This window comes from Schistocerca nitens, chromosome 1 (assembly GCF_023898315.1).
Source record: "Schistocerca nitens isolate TAMUIC-IGC-003100 chromosome 1, iqSchNite1.1, whole genome shotgun sequence".
In the NCBI taxonomy this organism is placed as follows: Eukaryota; Metazoa; Arthropoda; class Insecta; order Orthoptera; family Acrididae; genus Schistocerca; species Schistocerca nitens.
In genome coordinates this window covers 693193650-693211997 of record NC_064614.1, presented here as the reverse complement: position 1 = coordinate 693211997, position 18348 = coordinate 693193650, and the positions used below count along the sequence as shown (strand labels likewise).

At 41.9% G+C, this 18348-nt stretch overlaps 1 protein-coding gene across 8 annotated transcripts in view; it reads right to left on the bottom strand.

Moving 5' to 3' along the window:
- Positions 1–18348, bottom strand: part of LOC126259460 (golgin subfamily A member 6-like protein 22) — a 426680-nt gene that overhangs the window by 331901 nt on the left and 76431 nt on the right. The window contains exon 1 of one of the 8 annotated variants that reach the window (XM_049956329.1): positions 2179–2200. The exons of the other annotated variants lie outside the window; for them this stretch is intronic. The gene's annotated coding sequence lies outside the window, so the exon portion shown is untranslated. Of the gene's footprint in view, positions 1–2178; positions 2201–18348 lie in introns of those variants that run through there. 8 annotated transcript variants of the gene reach the window in all.

Below are 18348 nucleotides of genomic sequence, written 5' to 3'. Positions count from 1 at the left end.
AGGAAATTTCCAGATTATACATCCAGGAGAAAAACTGCTCAACGATTCATTCGACTGTTTTGTATTGTTTTCCACAATACACAAGCACGCAACTGTGGAGAAAATCTAAGATTTCTATCTGTCCTCAGAAGATTCAGTCTACATATATATTCTTTCAAAATATATTAAGTGTAATAATTCTTTCTTTACTAATGTAATAATGACTTCTTTTGAATAAAGAATATGTTTTTTCAAAAATCAATTTTTAGCAAAATGGGGTGCTTCAAGTACGTCTGTGAAATTGATACTTAGTTTGTGTTTAGCGCCTGAGACATAATTACTAGAAAATGTATACAATGGTATGTTTCCATTATCCTTTGTCGGCAATATGTAATAAAGTTAGTAGCTAAATACATAAAAAAAGTAATAGAACTTGTGAGTAGACTGATGGAGGCCTTACCAATTACAGGTAGTCGTCAATAGAACTAACCAGAATTCGCTCTTTATATTTTGTCATCATTTTTTCCATTTAATATAGATGATTTATTTATTCTGTCAGTGGCGTTTAGAGAACTCCTCTCCTGTGAACTATTAGAGAGACCACTGTGTTTAGGTTAATTAGCATTCTGGAGAAAAGGAGGCACGGCATTGTTCACATGCCTATGAAAAGTTATAGTTTGGTGGAAATAGAACAGGTCGGTAATTCCTGTCGCATTTATTGCGTCCCACACTCGTGTTTTCAGATCTTTCAGAGGCTCTTGAAGTAACAGATGAGCATTTTTGGAAGTCCAGTGTCGATCTGCAACTTCACGCACATCGATAAATTCAGCCGTTCTTCACTTTAAGTTTTAACTGTGAGACATTACATTTCGGGATACATTTTTTGGCCTAGATATACACTGTTCCTTTTTTGGATTGTATTAAACGTTTAAAAATTTCGTCAACACTTCATTGTTTGGGATGTGGCCAGTTTTAGCGTTTCTGGGAATGCAGCAATAGGTCTACATTACAGGTGGTAAACTTTTTCGTTATGGCCTCCTTCTCTTCGTTCCCATGTCAGGTACTAGTTTCGACTAAATAATATGTTCTTTCCGTGGAGCCGTGAGGAGTATCAATCTAGTTTCCAATGTTCTAACTTTTTCTTTAAGCAGTGCAGTTGTATCATTTGAGATGCTGCTTCTGTGGGTAAATGTTGCTGCGTTGGTTGATTTCCTCGTGGCGTCCTCCTACTCTGCCGGCCGGTGTGGCCAAGCGGTTCTAGTCGCTTCAGTCTGGAACCGCGCCACCGCTACGGTCGCAGGTTCGAATCCTGCCTCGGGCATGGATGTGTGTGATGTCCTTAGGTTAGTTAGGTTTAAATGGTTCTAAGTTGTAGGTGACTGATGACCTCAGATGTTAAGTCGCATAGTGCTCAGAGCCATTTGAACCATTTGAACCTCCTGCTCTGAACGGAAGCTAACGGTACTTATGTCATCCGATTTTTCAGGTGCGCTAGGTACCTGATGAACCTATAAAATCTTTCAATCGAAAGCACATGGACTGAACATAATTTGCATTGTGTGATAGAGCTAAAGGAGAAATTCTGGAAGAAAACAACTGAAAAATGCCCATTTGGATGTTCTACTCATAACGAACTCAGTGAAAACAAACAAACTGGGAGTTTTCCAGCCGCCGTGGAAAGAATAAAGTTACGATGCAAAGAAAAAAAAAAGAGAACATATGAAAAGAAGGCGTTGTTGATTGTTATTATAGTGACAACTGCTGTAATTTGTAAAGTGTCCATCAGTCAAACCACAAGCTATGTATTTTTTATACGTGTTTAGCTACAGACTTTGTTTCAAACTGCTGATAATAGATAATGTAAGCATACCAGCGTCTATCTCTTCAGATCGTTGTGTCTCAGACACCATATGCAGGCGAAGTGTTTTCACAGACGTTGCAAAAGTATCCGAAATTTTTTCTAACGCTTCTACGTATCCGAATGCACTCAAAACGCCCGCTTAGAAGTTTTACTCGTAGTTAGTGTTCGGAAGTGATCACCATCTACAGAGACAATAATGCATGTTATTGAGACTTCTTTGTGACTGAAAAGTGTGCTATCAGTAACTTTTAACTTTTTCGGCAGCAGCTTTAGAACGTGATAGCAAACAAATAACACATTACACTTCAAGTGAAAGATTGCCAAAGACTGCTACTTGCTTAGGCGAGTGAAGCTCCGGTCAGCAGAATGTAGGAGAGCCTGCAGTTGCAGCAGCCACGCGTTGGAGTTGGGGCCACCCCAACACTGATCCTACTGGACGCTGCTCAATCTGCCGCCGACGCCGACGCCGACGCGCGCCCCTGAAAGACTGGAGAGGGGCGCCGGGAGGGGCGGCAGGCGGAACGAAACTGGGACACCGACTCACCTCCTGCCGGCCTTCGGAAGGCGAGCATCGGGACGCTGCAAACTCTCACCGTGACCCAATACTCAATCGGGTCCGACATGGGTCAGTTGTTCTGTAGGGTACGTCCGTATTTTTACGAAACAAATGGTTCGTGCTTGTGTCTTCGGTACCAAAGGACTCGGGTTCGATTCCCGGTATCTCCTCAACACTTTTTTTTATGAGATAAGGAGTTCTGGAATGGGGTCTACTCAGGCTCGTGAGGCCAACTGAGGAGCTGCTTGAATAAAGAAGCAGCGGCACCATTAGGATTCATCTACTGGCAATAACGGTTGGAGGGATTGGCGACATGCTTATGACATGTACACGATCATACATCGTTCCTCGTATTGCCTTACAGTCAGCAGTCGGCCAATCGGGATAATTCGCCACTTCACCTTGTAGTGTCTCTTTTGCAATATTCACCATTATCGAGGTGAAACATAAATAAAAATGACTGTATGTGACTCAGAATGAACTGCAAACATCGATTTATCTGCGAAACGTAATAACTCTAACTGTAAAAATACACAATATAGATCGATAAATGCAGAAAAGACATTATTTTTATTGTATGAGATTATAATGTGTAAGTAATTAAAAGAAGTATTATTATCTTTGTAAGAGTATAAAACACAATGCAATGCTCATTCGTCTGTCTAGTCTGTTTTGTTCTGTTCGTTCTGGTGTTAGCTGGTATAAGGTACGCAAGCTATTGTGCTGCGCTAGCATTTGTTTCCGTCGTAACATAATTGCAAATATTTAATGGTGTAAACTGTGTCCTAGTAAGAATATATTATTATAAAGTGATCTCCGTGTGTTATTTCAAGAACCTACGCCACATTTATCTTATGAAAAGAATATTTAATGAAAATTATTTAGCATGTTTCCAGTTGCTGCGGAGCGAGTAAGAGTGATCTCTGACTTTTAACAATTAGCCGCCATTACGCGGTACATTTAAAAATATTTTTTCACAGCACAATGTCTGATAGCCGGAGGGGAAGAAATTATGTAAAAATATTCAGTGAGATTAATTGAAGGAATCCAGTGAAATAACGTTATTAAAACTTGTCTATTTTCTGTGATAGTAATAATTTCTGATCAATGAACTGGAGCTGAGTAATACTACGCTATTGCATTTACAGTAATTTGTAGGGAGCCTGGCGCTCGATAAAATCAGATATAATACGTAATTGGCAACGTACGAAACTCATTATTTTGCTTATTATATCTCTTTTGTATTTTTTTGAAAGCTAAACGTAAAAACTAACTACACTAAAAATCAGTAACAGATCACGATAAATCAAAGGACAAAACAAATTTACTAGGAGGGTGCTTCCTCTAAAATATATTAGTTACACTTTTTTTTTAAGAGATATAATAACCTCTGAGGATGTCTGCCGCAGCTGGAGACGAAACGTTAGGGGAAAAGTTTACATATCGATCACGGTCTGTCAGCTAGAAAGTTTGAAGTGAAGATAACAGAACCATTTCAGATCTGAACTACGCCCCCCCCACAGACTTACGGTTAAAGGCCTCATTGGACCTTCGGTGCGCTCGACGCCTTGCATCCTTTGAAGAAATGCGCAAAACATTGAATGTTGCGAGAACTGACGTACAGGTGGCGACGAAACTGTGATCAGTAATCCAACGTTACGTCTTAGATTTAAATCGAACTACATAGTGTGCTGAAAGTGCATCAGTAGCGCTAGCTCACATGTCCACCACAGAGCCGGCCGGAGTGGCCGTGCGGTTCTAGGCGCTACAGTCTGGAACCGAGCGAGCGCTACGGTTGCAGGTTCCAATCCTGCCTCGGGCATGGATGTGTGTTATGTCCTTAGGTTAGTTAGGTTTAATTAGTTCTAAGTTCTAGGCGACTGATGACCTCAGAAGTTAAGCCGTATAGTGCTCAGAGCCATTTGAACCATCCACCACAGAGAAGTGATAGCCAAGTGTAAACTGGTAGAGCAGTTGAGGGCACCTGTAGCGAATAGCGCTTTGTATGTTGCGACAAACAAACGAAAACACACACACACTTAACTACATGTTAAATTTTACTAACCTTTCCTAACCCAGGTTATTAAATAAAAAGCTGTAACGTTGCATCTTGGGCATATTTCATTGTTTCTTGATTGACGTGAGACATGATGAAATGACATTCTCGACGTCTCAGTCCCTGTTAATCGCTGCTGTAAAATGGGATCAATAGAAACATTAGGATGAAACTTCCAAAACAGGATTATACTATTGTACCAGAAGACGATTGGAGATATAATTCAAAGATTTGTTTGTCTAGGTTGGTACTGGACCAATCTAAAAGGCAAATTATGTATTTCGACGTTGGCGACACTGTCAGTTGATGTTTCGTTTACTCTATGACAAGCATCAGATGTGATCCTGAATTTGCATACTTCCAACTTTAATTGCCAATCTAAGTTGTGTTGTTTTAATTTACGTACATGGTAAGTAGATTTGCAACTCTGTTTCATTAACCAAAAGTTCAGTTTTTTAGTATACATTAATCTACTTCCGTTTTGCTTAATTGAAAATGCATGGTTGTATTCTCGGATTCTGTAAGGTGAACAGCAAGGGTAATCGTCAGTGTTTCTTAAGAAGAAGACCAAGAATTTGACGGAAATGAAGAACCGCTTGGCACTGTTCTCAAACCACGAAAAAATGCTATGATTAAAGCGTATAGAAAAAGTAAGCAATTACCTAGATTGTATGTATGTAAAATGTGTTATTTGAAAGCAAAGGTTATGATGGTGTTTGCTTGCAAAAAAAAAATTCTCCGGTTAAACATGTTCATTTTAACAGATAGGGAGTGGTGGTGGTGGTTGTTGGGATGATTAAGGGGGACTAAAGATAGGGAGTCATTTTTAATTGAAAGACATGTTGTTCGAAAGCTCTTCGTTGCTCTGAGGGTACGGCTTGTAGATTTAAAGGTATCGTTTCGAAACACAATTTCAGTAACATGATGTATTAACAAACAAACCATATTCATTCAATTTAATGTTACAAGAAAGTGATTAAATTTTTCTTTGGAAAAGATAAAGAAACCACAATACATGCAATACGGTAAATTTTGTTTCTGATTCTCCAAGACCACAAAACAGATTTTGACGTGTCCCTATTCACTACAAAGAACAATGAATAGAAAAAAAAATGATGAGCTTAATTCGTCTTTTTGGGATGAATAAGAACACCAAGAATTTATTTTTTTTATTTTGTAAAAGCTTACGCTAGCTCTCAAATCTAATTATAAGTTTAAAGTTAAGTACAAGGTCCATAATCTCATATAAGACTGAATTTCACATTTCTTTTTAAACTTATCTTTATTTCTTTTAAAGCTGAAAACTGTTTCTATTTACCTCAATTTATGTTTTTTTTTTTTAAATCCACTTTTGTCATTGAAGGGCAGAGTCCTTCACATAGGTACACATACACAAAACAGACAGTAATATTAGCGGACCTGTAATGCTAGTTAGTACCCCTTGTTGCCGGCGAAATGGCTTACAAATTGCAACAATAAACAATTTCCTTCGAATTTATTTTGCTTCAAAAATTATAGCGATTTGAATAATGTAAACTGTGAGTGGGAGGCAGCAGTTTCATCTCTCAAATTGTTTGCTCGAAATGCGTTGTCATTCCTCTTTTTCTAAGTACAAATAATGAGCCATGTATGTACCAAATTTAACTGTAATTCCTGCAGGCGTTCATGACTTATTGCGTCGCCCCTTTTTATCTTCACCCTTAGCCACATAGATGCTAAGGGTGTCCACTGATACCCGTACCAATTTCGGAAGAAATTGCTTGAGTCGCCCTAGAACATTTTGATATGTCACTGTCTTTGCACCACTGCCCCACACCTTAATCCTTGGGGTGCAGATTTATCGGAACTGTCATCAATGCGCCAAGCGATCCCGAAAACTAGCAATACGATTTAAATTTCGTTCGGTGTAGAATATTTTTACATGTCTGAGCTTCTCACCATTACACCTACCCCTAGGGCCCTAGGGACAGTAGGAGTATAGTAATCCCTCAGTAATTATATACATTTAATTATACAAGTAATGAGTGATGTAGACGCAAAATTTGATTTAAACTGCTGCAGAGGTTCCTGAGTAATGCTGCTATGTAAGCAACTTTTCACCACCACCAACCACCACCCCTGTGGGAGGTAGGTATTTCTTACTTCCCTCAGAAATCTTTGCGGGCATGCTTAATTACAATCGGCCAACTGGTGTAGAAACGCAAAGAAGACGAACAAAAATTAGATTGCGTTATGCATGTAGGGCAAGGGGTAAACAGGCTATAAACATCGGGGTTTTTCGAGTCGCATTATAGGCTACAGTGTGAGGTGCACGTTCCTCGCAGCCTACTGTAATATGCTCATATTTTATATTCAGACCGCGTTGAGTCCATGTACTTTGTGCACAGTTATCTCGCTGTGCATCATCTGTTTTAAAACATCGCGTCAGTTTAAGAGCATCTCGTTCTCTTTGATATTACATTTCTAACCCCAAAACCCGTTTTCTGCAGCCAACTTTCTGGCGACGTCGCAGATTGTGCACACTCGTGCAGCCGTGAATAATACGCCGCATCTGTTCCTGACACTCCACTTGTAGTAATATATTTTCTAACATACACCGTAAGTAGCCAAATTTGATTGCATTTGTGCTCTAGAAGATAAACAATACAAATCGAGATTAGCTGTCTGAGAATATCCATTGATACTCTCGACTACAGTTATTGAACATACTAATCTATTAGGCTAGTGATACTCGTTAAGTAAGACTCTCACTATGTGAAAGCTGTGCAAAAAAGTTATAAACTTAGAGAAATAGTTTTTATCATAGTTATTTTATTCTGGTGTTCTTACGATTATGAGCTCATTTAGACACCATGGTCATTTTCAAGCTATCTGCAAAACATATAAGATCTTGGTACATAAGTTTTCTAGGTTATCATTAATTGTAAATTCCGTTATAATTTTTACATTACAGTTTGGAAGCACTTATGTCTTTAGCACTTCGTTATCGCTGACGCTGCCGATATTTATCATATGTTAATAAGTTGATGGAATTCTATTAGTGTGCAGCTGCTGAGCACTATTTTTGAAATACTTCGTTTTTAAAATTGTCAGCTTCTGTGGACAGCTTGGTAACGATACAGTCTAATACATACAGTAGCGATACCTTCTAGTGTATGTTTAATTCCAGCTTATTCCACTGATAGTAAGTGAATATAAACACATATTTCATGCATGAGAAGCACATATTTCTGTTGTAGTCGGTTGTTATTACCATAGGCACTTTCTCTGACACTTAAAAATTTTGTAGGGTGTCTCATGAATCGTCCATTCTTATACTTCACTTGACTTTCTAATACACGAATATTTTTATAAGTATAATTATTTTTATAATTCTTCAGGCTTTCCAGGCGAAAGACAAGACGCGAATAACCTGCAGAAACCCGAGGCAGTCTGCTAATTGTTTTTGTTTCAAAGGGGAACGTGTAGAAGATTGTTGTCGTTTGCGGATCAGATTTAGTAACAATTGTGAAATGGGTCTTTTCTGTGTTGGAAAACAGTTTTATTGGTTTTGACGATTCATTATCACGTCTGTATGGGAGGCATATGTTATACGTTGAATAATATAACCATTACATTCCATATGGGTTTCCTGTTCCCACATTCCCTGATTTGGCTGAAAGTGTAGCGAACATAACTCTGCTTTGTTGAGTAGATATACGATGTCTTTGTGCAAACGACCAGGTCTTCTTCACTAGAAATTTTTTGTTATTAAAGGAAAACGACGTTATTCCGTAACTGTTTGTACGTTAGAATGTGGTAACGACGTACTATGGTTACTGGTTACATCTCTGGTATATTAATCTGTGAATTTTTATGATATTATTATCTTTGTATTGTTTACTTGTAGTATTTTCTATGCGTAAATTGTTTATCCATCAACGTTTTCGATGATTTCAGTAAAGTCGTCGATGCAATTTTTGTGTTTTTTCGGGTATTTGGGCGGTTGAGTGTTAATTTCTCTTTCTTCCAGAAAATTTAGTTTCGGCCTCTTCGGTGTTATATGCGAGATTTCGGGTCTAGTGAAGCAAGACCACCTACAATTTTGTAGGTGGTCTTGAGTGAAGCAGGGGATACAACCCGTCGGCTTTGACCAATGACGTCATACATTAGTCATAGATAGTAATGTCTTCACTTCGAGGCATAGATAATAAAACAGTTCTGTGTTCCGGATAAGCGCTATCATTGTACATTAAATTAATTATTCGTAATGATATTGAGATAATGTGGAGTATTAGTTTGTTATTGTAGAACAATTTTTAGTGTCTTATTTTCGTTTATAGGAATGGATTTGTCTGTATGTGGGTACGTAATTTTCGTTACTGTCTGTCTAGGCGAGCTTCGGTTATTTCTCGATATTTCCGTGTGGTAAGTTCACTTTTCCATTTGCTTCTTTCATTGTATTTCACTATTTTGACATATCTCACTGTTTTATTCCACCAATATGTGTATTTTCGTATTGTGAAGTACGTAATAGAAATTTCTCAGCTGTCGATCTTCTTTCTTTTCCCACCACTAGTATCAGTACTACATTTTCGAATGTGTACTTCCTGTATTACAGGCGAAACCCCCGACACAACTAAAATTTGAATCCCGTCCTTCACTTCACCTTCACACTGACGACACAACTAAAATTTGTATCCCGTCCTTCACTTCGCCTTACACTGGCACTATATATGTCAATTGGCGAGCAAGATACAAATATTGCGTACAGCTGTATAGCTCAAGTAACGAATGGGATACTACACTCCTGGAAATGGAAAAAAGAACACATTGACACCGGTGTGTCAGACCCACCATACTTGCTCCGGACACTGCGAGAGGGCTGTACAAGCAATGATCACACGCACGGCACAGCGGACACACCAGGAACCGCGGTGTTGGCCGTCGAATGGCGCTAGCTGCGCAGCATTTGTGCACCGCCGCCGTCAGTGTCAGCCAGTTTGCCGTGGCATACGGAGCTCCATCGCAGTCTTTAACACTGGTAGCATGCTGCGACTGCGTGGACGTGAACCGTATGTGCAGTTGACGGACTTTGAGCGAGGGCGTATAGTGGGCATGCGGGAGGCCGGGTGGACGTACCGCCGAATTGCTCAACACGTGGGGCGTGAGGTCTCCACAGTACATCGATGTTGTCGCCAGTGGTCGGCGGAAGGTGCACGTGCCCGTCGACCTGGGACCGGACCGCAGCGACGCACGGATGCACGCCAAGACCGTAGGATCCTACGCAGTGCCGTAGGGGACCGCACCGCCACTTCCCAGCAAATTAGGGACACTGTTGCTCCTGGGGTATCGGCGAGGACCATTCGCAACCGTCTCCATGAAGCTGGGCTACGGTCCCGCACATCGTTAGGCCGTCTTCCGCTCACGCCCCAACATCGTGCAGCCCGCCTCCAGTGGTGTCGCGACAGGCGTGAATGGAGGGACGAATGGAGACGTGTCGTCTTCAGCGATGAGAGTCGCTTCTGCCTTGGTGCCAATGATAGTCGTATGCGTGTTTGGCGCCGTGCAGGTGAGCGCCACAATCAGGACTGCATACGACCGAGGCACACAGGGCCAACACCCGGCATCATGGTGTGGGGAGCGATCTCCTACACTGGCCGTACACCACTGGTGATCGTCGAGGGGACACTGAATAGTGCACGGTACATCCAAACCGTCATCGAACCCATCGTTCTACCATTCCTAGACCGGCAAGGGAACTTGCTGTTCCAACAGGACAATGCACGTCCGCAGGTATCCCGTGCCACCCAACGTGCTCTAGAAGGTGTAAGTCAACTACCCTGGCCAGCAAGATCTCCGGATCTGTCCCCCATTGCACATGTTTGGGACTGGATGAAGCGTCGTCTCACGCGGTCTGCACGTCCAGCACGAACGCTGGTCCAACTGAGGCGCCAGGTGGAAAAGGCATGGCAAGCCGTTCCACAGGACTACATGCAGCATCTCTACGATCGTCTCCATGGGAGAATAGCAGCCTGCATTGCTGCGAAAGGTGGATATACACTGTACTAGTGCCGACATTGTGCATGTTCTGTTGCCTGTGTCTATGTGCCTGTGGTTCTGTCAGTGTGATCATGTGATGTATCTGACCCCAGGAATGTGTCAATAAAGTTTCCCCTTCCTGGGACAATGAATTCACGGTGTTCTTATTTCAATTTCCAGGAGTGTATTAGCGTCCAAGGTAACAAGAAAACTGTTCCCCATAGTGAAGTACGGGATACAAATTGTACATGTGTCGTCTTCTTGTCTCCGTGTAGTTCAATTGAGGTACAGGTTGCAAATGTAACGTACGTCTATTTCCACCTTTTCGTTACCAGTGTACATATATTAAGGGCAACGGAAGTCTGGTATACATATATTACATACGTAGATCCTTCTGTCATCAGTAGTACTGATATGTACGTAAGAAAAGACTGTTAGTAAGAGCGGAGACGAAATAAACAACACATCTACAATTTGTATCCCGTGTTCCATTTAGGGTTGACTGAAGCGGGGGATACATCGTTCAAGTGAAGAACAGGACAGTAATGCTAGTGAAAACGAAGAAATCGACTTACGACAAACTCGTATTCCGTATTGTACTTAAGTAACACACTTCGAATGAGCTTTTAATTTGTATCCGGTGTTTCATTTACGGTTTAGTGAAGCAGGGGATACATAGTTCAAGTGAACAACAGGACAGCAATGCTAGTTGAAACTAAAAACTCGCCGTACGCTGAACTTGTATCCCGTACTGCACTTAAGCAATACAGTTCGAAAGGGTTTCGAGATACAACTGACATACATGTAACGTGATGTATTCTTTGCTAGTAATATATTTCATTCATTTCCTTCCATTGTATTTTGCGGAGAAATACTAAGATACAAACACGCGATATCGTTTACGTGAAAATACTACTGGCCCTTATATATGTGAATAGAGTTTTTCTCTCTTGCATTCCTTTGTTTCTGAACATTCTTCTCAGCTCTTTCATCTTTGCAATACATGCTCTCTGGCCAATTCTGACGTCATTGGTCAAAGCCGACGGGTTGTATCCCCTGCTAAACTAGACTCGAGATTTCTATAGATTTACAAAGTTGCTGGTCCACGAGAAGTAAAAACTTACGTATTTAACCACACGTTCTTCCTACTATAGTGTACAAGCACAATTAAAAAATTGCCGTTCTTGTTGTCTTTCCTGGTGCCGCAACTCATATGGTCAGCAGTGTAATGTGCGTAGGCTTCCGTGACCAGAGTCCATTTCAATGAAAGAAATTCTGTGTGTGTGACCGCGCTATGATATGATGAAACTACAGACGTTTCCCTTGCTATTACAGCCAGCCGTCTTCAGGGTGACTACTTGGCTCGAGCTCAAAGTAGCTGGCACAACGATGCATTGAATATATGACCCTCCACACAGCATTCATTTGACGCCACTGGCAGAGAATGACCCTGTCAGAATAATGCGGTCCTCATGGCCCGATCGCAGAATTTCGTTTAGTTAGTTCTCGAAAAACCTAATCGATTGGTGTCTTAAGCGGAAGTGATTTCAAACCTAAATAAAGAAGTAACTCAAGTAGGCTAAGAAGAACATAATGTTGTACCACCATGATATTTGTATGAAGACGGCACAAGCAGAACGTTGATTTGTATTGTTTGGTCCACGTTTGTCAAGTGCTGGGTACTTTTCTTTAAAAAGCAAAAAAAGTCTTTCACAGACCATGAGAAATCATTCTTTGTCACTGTTGCTAAGTATTTACACTGCAGACCTAAAGAAACTGGTACACCCGCCAAATATCGAGTAGGGCCTCCGCGAGCACGCAAAAGTGCCGCAACATGACGTGGCATGGACTTGACAAATGTCTGAAGTAGTGCTGGAGGGAACTGACAGCATGAATCACGCAGGGCTGCCGATAAATCCGTAAGATTACGAGTTCATGGAGATCTCTTCTGGGCAGCACATTGCAAGGCGTCACTGATATGCTCAATAACGTTCATGTCTGGGGAATGTGGTGCGCAGCGGAAGAGTTTAAAACTCAGAAGATTGTCCCTGGAGCCACTCTGTAGCAATTCTGGAATTGTGGGGTGTCGGATTGTCCTGCTGGAATTGCCCAAGTTCGTCGGAATGCACAATTGACATGAATGGATGCAGGTGATCAGACAGGATGTTTGTCAGAGTCGTATCTAGACATATCAAGAGTCCCATATCACTCCAACTGCACACGCCCCACACCATTACAAGGCGTCCACTAGCTTGAACAGTCCCCTGCTGACATGCAGGGTCCGTGGATTCATGAGGTTGTCTCTATATCTGTACACGTCCATCCGCTCGATACTATTTGAAACGAGACTCGTCCGACCAGTCAACATATTTCCAGTGATCAACAGTTCAATGTCGGTGTTGACGGGCCCAGGCGACGCGTAAAGCTTTGAGTTGTGCAGTCATCAAGGGAACACGAGGGGCCTTGGGCTCCGAAAGCCCATATCGATGATGTTTCGTTGAATGGTTCGCACGCTGGCACCTGTTGATGACCCAGCATTGAAATCTTCAGCAATTTGCGGAGAGGTTGCACTTCTGTCGCGCTGAACGGTTCTCTTCAGTCGTCGTTGGTCCCATTCTTGCAGGATCTTTTTCCGGCGGCAGCGATGTCGGAGATTTGATGTTTTACCGGATTCCTGATATTCATGGTACGCTCATGAAATAGTCGTACGGGAAAATCCACACTTCATCGCTACCTCGGAGATGCTGTGTCCCATCGCTCATGCTCGCCGAGTATAACACCACGTTCAGACTCACTTAAATCTCGACGACCTGCCATTGTAGTAGCAGTAATCGATCTAACAACCGCGCCAGACACTTGTCTTATAAAGGCGTTGCCGACCGCAGCACCGTATTCCGCCTGTTTACATATCTCTGTATTTGAATACGCATACCTATACCAGTTTCTTTGGCACTTCATTGTAGTTTTATTATGTAATTTTGATTATTAAAATCGATATCATCTACATTTTTTGTTCATGCGAATTATTTGTTTAATATCTATGTACTTCAATTTCTTGTTAACAGATCCATGTCATTTGTGTCGTTAAACTATTTTTCGAGGCTGTGGCAGAAACAAGAGCACAATTGTTACAATAGGTAACTTGTGAATCGTTCTTGGATGCTACGTCCTTTGCCTTCACTTGGTGTGTCGGTTCAACTGCATGTAGTCAAGTGAGATCCCTAGTGTTTTTAAATTAAACTTTTTCTCAATTATTCTGAACTTTCAACGAGAGTCCCGTAACTGTGTCAAGCTGGTGCGCCTCTTCTGCCGGACACCATAGTTCCATTTGACAACAACAGCTTCCACGTAAGACAGCAATCGCGTTGATGTTAAAAATAGGTAAATCGTTAGTACTAAATGTTGTACTTTCTCCGAAAGCACTTGACGGATTTCTAAGGTTGAAACACAATCGAAATCTTAGCGTCGAGTTCTACGGTATTAACAACAGAAATCACTATAGGACCATTCGAAAAAGCGAAGTTTGTCACCCTGCACATTTCACTGTAGTGAGTGAATAGTTTTGATTGTATGGCTGTGTGCACACATCGTCGTCAAAACACGGGTGTCAAATGCGTGGTGATTTTTCTTGCAGCAGTCCCAAGTTTTAGAACTGTTAAATGTTTGAAATACATAGACGATATGAAGAAACTGTATTTTTCGTTTAACCATACTTTCGTGAAATGATTTAATGAGAAATGAGTATATCTTTATTTTTATTCCCGTCGCGTTGCACAAGATGCATACATGTAAGCACTAGCATGGAATACACTTATGCGAGAAGAGAAATAATACACTCGAAGATAGGCGGGTCTATGGACTATTCATGAAAATCACATTACGAAAACTCCGCCTGTCACGAAAAACGTATAACATGAGAAATCACCACGTGTCAGATTACAAGCTGTCCACATAATAACATGAAAAATAGGATTAATGATCACTGATGAAACCTTAGCGTCGCTTGTCCTACGTCGAGGGACTATATTATTAATGTCTCTTACCGAAATTACTAAGTCTTTTTCAGTCGTTACCTACATCCACCCATCTTTTAAAGGACATTCTTTTCCTTGAACCAAGGTACGTATTAACTTCCAAAAGTACTCTTCTACCATTTTATCATTTTTCCGTACGTCACTGCATAAAATGCGTTAAGGGGCTCCGGAACGCCCTATACTTGCAATGTTAAAATAACGCTTATAAATTACATCTTTCCTCACAAAGTATTTGAGGTAGGAAGTTGAACTTTTTACAGATTATTTATTGGAATATGGGCTACAACTTAACACAGGGATTTTACAAAATTTTAGTTCAGTTATTAAAGATGATTTTTTTCAATTGTAATGAAAATTCACAACATTTTTTTGCAATTTTTATTTATATATTCAAAAATATACAGTTTTTTTTGGAAAAAGGCTGTGTTAAATTATGCAGAAGGTACTGTGTAACATTTACTGAAAGTTTGAAACAAATACACTCCTGGAAATGGAAAAAAGAACACATTGACACCGGTGTGTCAGACCCACCATACTTGCTCCGGACACTGCGAGAGGGCTGTACAAGCAATGATCACACGCACGGCACAGCGGACACACCAGGAACCGCGGTGTTGGCCGTCGAATGGCGCTAGCTGCGCAGCATTTGTGCACCGCCGCCGTCAGTGTCAGCCAGTTTGCCGTGGCATACGGAGCTCCATCGCAGTCTTTAACACTGGTAGCATGCCGCGACAGCGTGGACGTGAACCGTATGTGCAGTTGACGGACTTTGAGCGAGGGCGTATAGTGGGCATGCGGGAGGCCGGGTGGACGTACCGCCGAATTGCTCAACACGTGGGGCGTGAGGTCTCCACAGTACATCGATGTTGTCGCCAGTGGTCGGCGGAAGGTGCACGTGCCCGTCGACCTGGGACCGGACCGCAGCGACGCACGGATGCACGCCAAGACCGTAGGATCCTACGCAGTGCCGTAGGGGACCGCACCGCCACTTCCCAGCAAATTAGGGACACTGTTGCTCCTGGGGTATCGGCGAGGACCATTCGCAACCGTCTCCATGAAGCTGGGCTACGGTCCCGCACACCGTTAGGCCGTCTTCCGCTCACGCCCCAACATCGTGCAGCCCGCCTCCAGTGGTGTCACGACAGGCGTGAATGGAGGGACGAATGGAGACGTGTCGTCTTCAGCGATGAGAGTCGCTTCTGCCTTGGTGCCAATGATGGTCGTATGCGTGTTTGGCGCCGTGCAGGTGAGCGCCACAATCAGGACTGCATACGACCGAGGCACACAGGGCCAACACCCGGCATCATGGTGTGGGGAGCGATCTCCTACACTGGCCGTACACCACTGGTGATCGTCGAGGGGACACTGAATAGTGCACGGTACATCCAAACCGTCATCGAACCCATCGTTCTACCATTCCTAGACCGGCAAGGGAACTTGCTGTTCCAACAGGACAATGCACGTCCGCATGTATCCCGTGCCACCCAACGTGCTCTAGAAGGTGTAAGTCAACTACCCTGGCCAGCAAGATCTCCGGATCTGTCCCCCATTGCACATGTTTGGGACTGGATGAAGCGTCGTCTCACGCGGTCTGCACGTCCAGCACGAACGCTGGTCCAACTGAGGCGCCAGGTGGAAAAGGCATGGCAAGCCGTTCCACAGGACTACATCCAGCATCTCTACGATCGTCTCCATGGGAGAATAGCAGCCTGCATTGCTGCGAAAGGTGGATATACACTGTACTAGTGCCGACATTGTGCATGCTCTGTTGCCTGTGTCTATGTGCCTGTGGTTCTGTCAGTGTGATCATGTGATGTATCTGACCCCAGGAATGTGTCAATAAAGTTTCCCCTTCCTGGGACAATGAATTCACGGTGTTCTTATTTCAATTTCCAGGAGTGTATGTTTGGAAGATCCTTAGAAAACATGTGATTAGTATGAGAAAATAAAAGTTTTGGGAATCGAGCGACAAAGATTGGATTAACTTTTTAGTGCATTCCAGGTCCATAGCATGGATTATCTTCATCCTCTGCAAACTCCTCCTCCAGCTTCCTCTTGTTCCTTCTCCTGTTTACTCTTGCTTGTATTTCTAGACTCTTTACAGCCCTGTCTGCAGCCCGAAGGCGTTCCTTGTCTAAACCAAGCATCGCTCGTACCATGTTAGAACCTATCTTCATTCCCATATTTCTAAATACCTTGCACCTTACAATGTTGCCATCATTGAAAGTCGCAACAGCATCATACACACCAAAGTGAAGTGTTTCTATTCCAACAAATACAGTCTTGGGGATTCTCGACCATATAACACTATTTACACTTTCATTGGGGTTTTGAGTTTTTCCGTGAATACACTTTTTCAACAGTTCATGTGCTGCTAAGTCTCTGAAAATAGGTTTTATCACCTCCATTATTGCATGAGGCAGACTATGCTTATGAGTGTACACTTCACCAGTTAGCAATCCTTTGTTATATTTACACCAACTGTCTTCTTCTTTGGGACACAAGCTATGTTGGGGATTTTCTTCGGTTGAAGAAGTATGAAAAAAAGAGCCCAAACAGCCTTCTTCATTTCGTCGACACTTTGTATATTTTGCCTAATAGCCATTCCATAGTAGTTCTGTATTTTGTCAATTACACTGTCAGTTAACCTTCCCTTCCCATCCAACCCTTTACCATCACTGAGTTTTTGTTTTTTGTACGAAGCTTTCAGTCGCCGAAGTCTTTTTCCCATTCGCTTCTGTACGTGTCCAATACACTCAAATTTCTGCACTACAACATCATCACCATAGGGCTTCAGTCCTTGAACATGTTTGAAACTTTTAGAATCACCGTCACCAAGGTAATTAACATATCGCACTTTATCGCACGCCTCAGAACGCTGGAATATACTGGCAACACCAGCCACTTCCATTCCTCCACTACTGCCACTATAGTTAGCTTTGCAATTATTTTCATGTGTACCTTTATATTTTTGTGGACATCTACAATACTTTGATATTACTGCTACATCTAAAACATTCCCTGTATACATACTGGTGGCAGATACTACACCATGAAGAGATGTGTGTCCCCGTTTATGCCAGGTACCATCGAACGCTGCAGTCAAATCTCTGTTACCATTATTTTCCATTACTGCCTCTTCCACAGCGTTCTTCATAGATTCTATACAGACATCTTCTACTTTAGACCCTATTAATTTATTATAGGTCGTAAACTTGGTTGGGGGATTTGGAAGATTCATGATGCGACAGAAAATTGCAACTGCAGTAGCACCCTTACCAACTAAACGCAAGGAATAAACAAATCTAATGTTGTGTTCGTAGATTTTGCTACCATTTTCTTCAGTTGCAGTTACTGCAACACTGTTCCAAAAGGTGGTCATGTATGAACACTTATCACATTTCAGTTGTATTTCACTAGCAAGTCCTACGTGATTTATTATGGAGAGTTCCAGACCAACTTCACTACAATGAATACATCTTACACAGTTTGAAAAAATTCCTTTGAGAACCAACATATCAAATATTTCATTCACATCCGATTCGCCCATAAAACATTCATAGTTTTCACTCATTGAACCAAGCTTCTTCTGTGAAGTATTTTCTTTCCCACTTTGACTGCTATGGGCAGGTGTACTTGAGAGGTTAGGTTCACTCACTTGGTTATCGTCTTTATTGTTTACAGTAATAACACATACCTTTGGCTTTCCAACATTTCTCCTTTTCTTAAAAGCCTTCAGAGGATTTCTAATAACTTTACTTTTACTCATTATTATACTTCAACAAAACAGAGACTCAAGAAACAGAATTAATTACGAATATTTTCGAGATAACGACAGAGT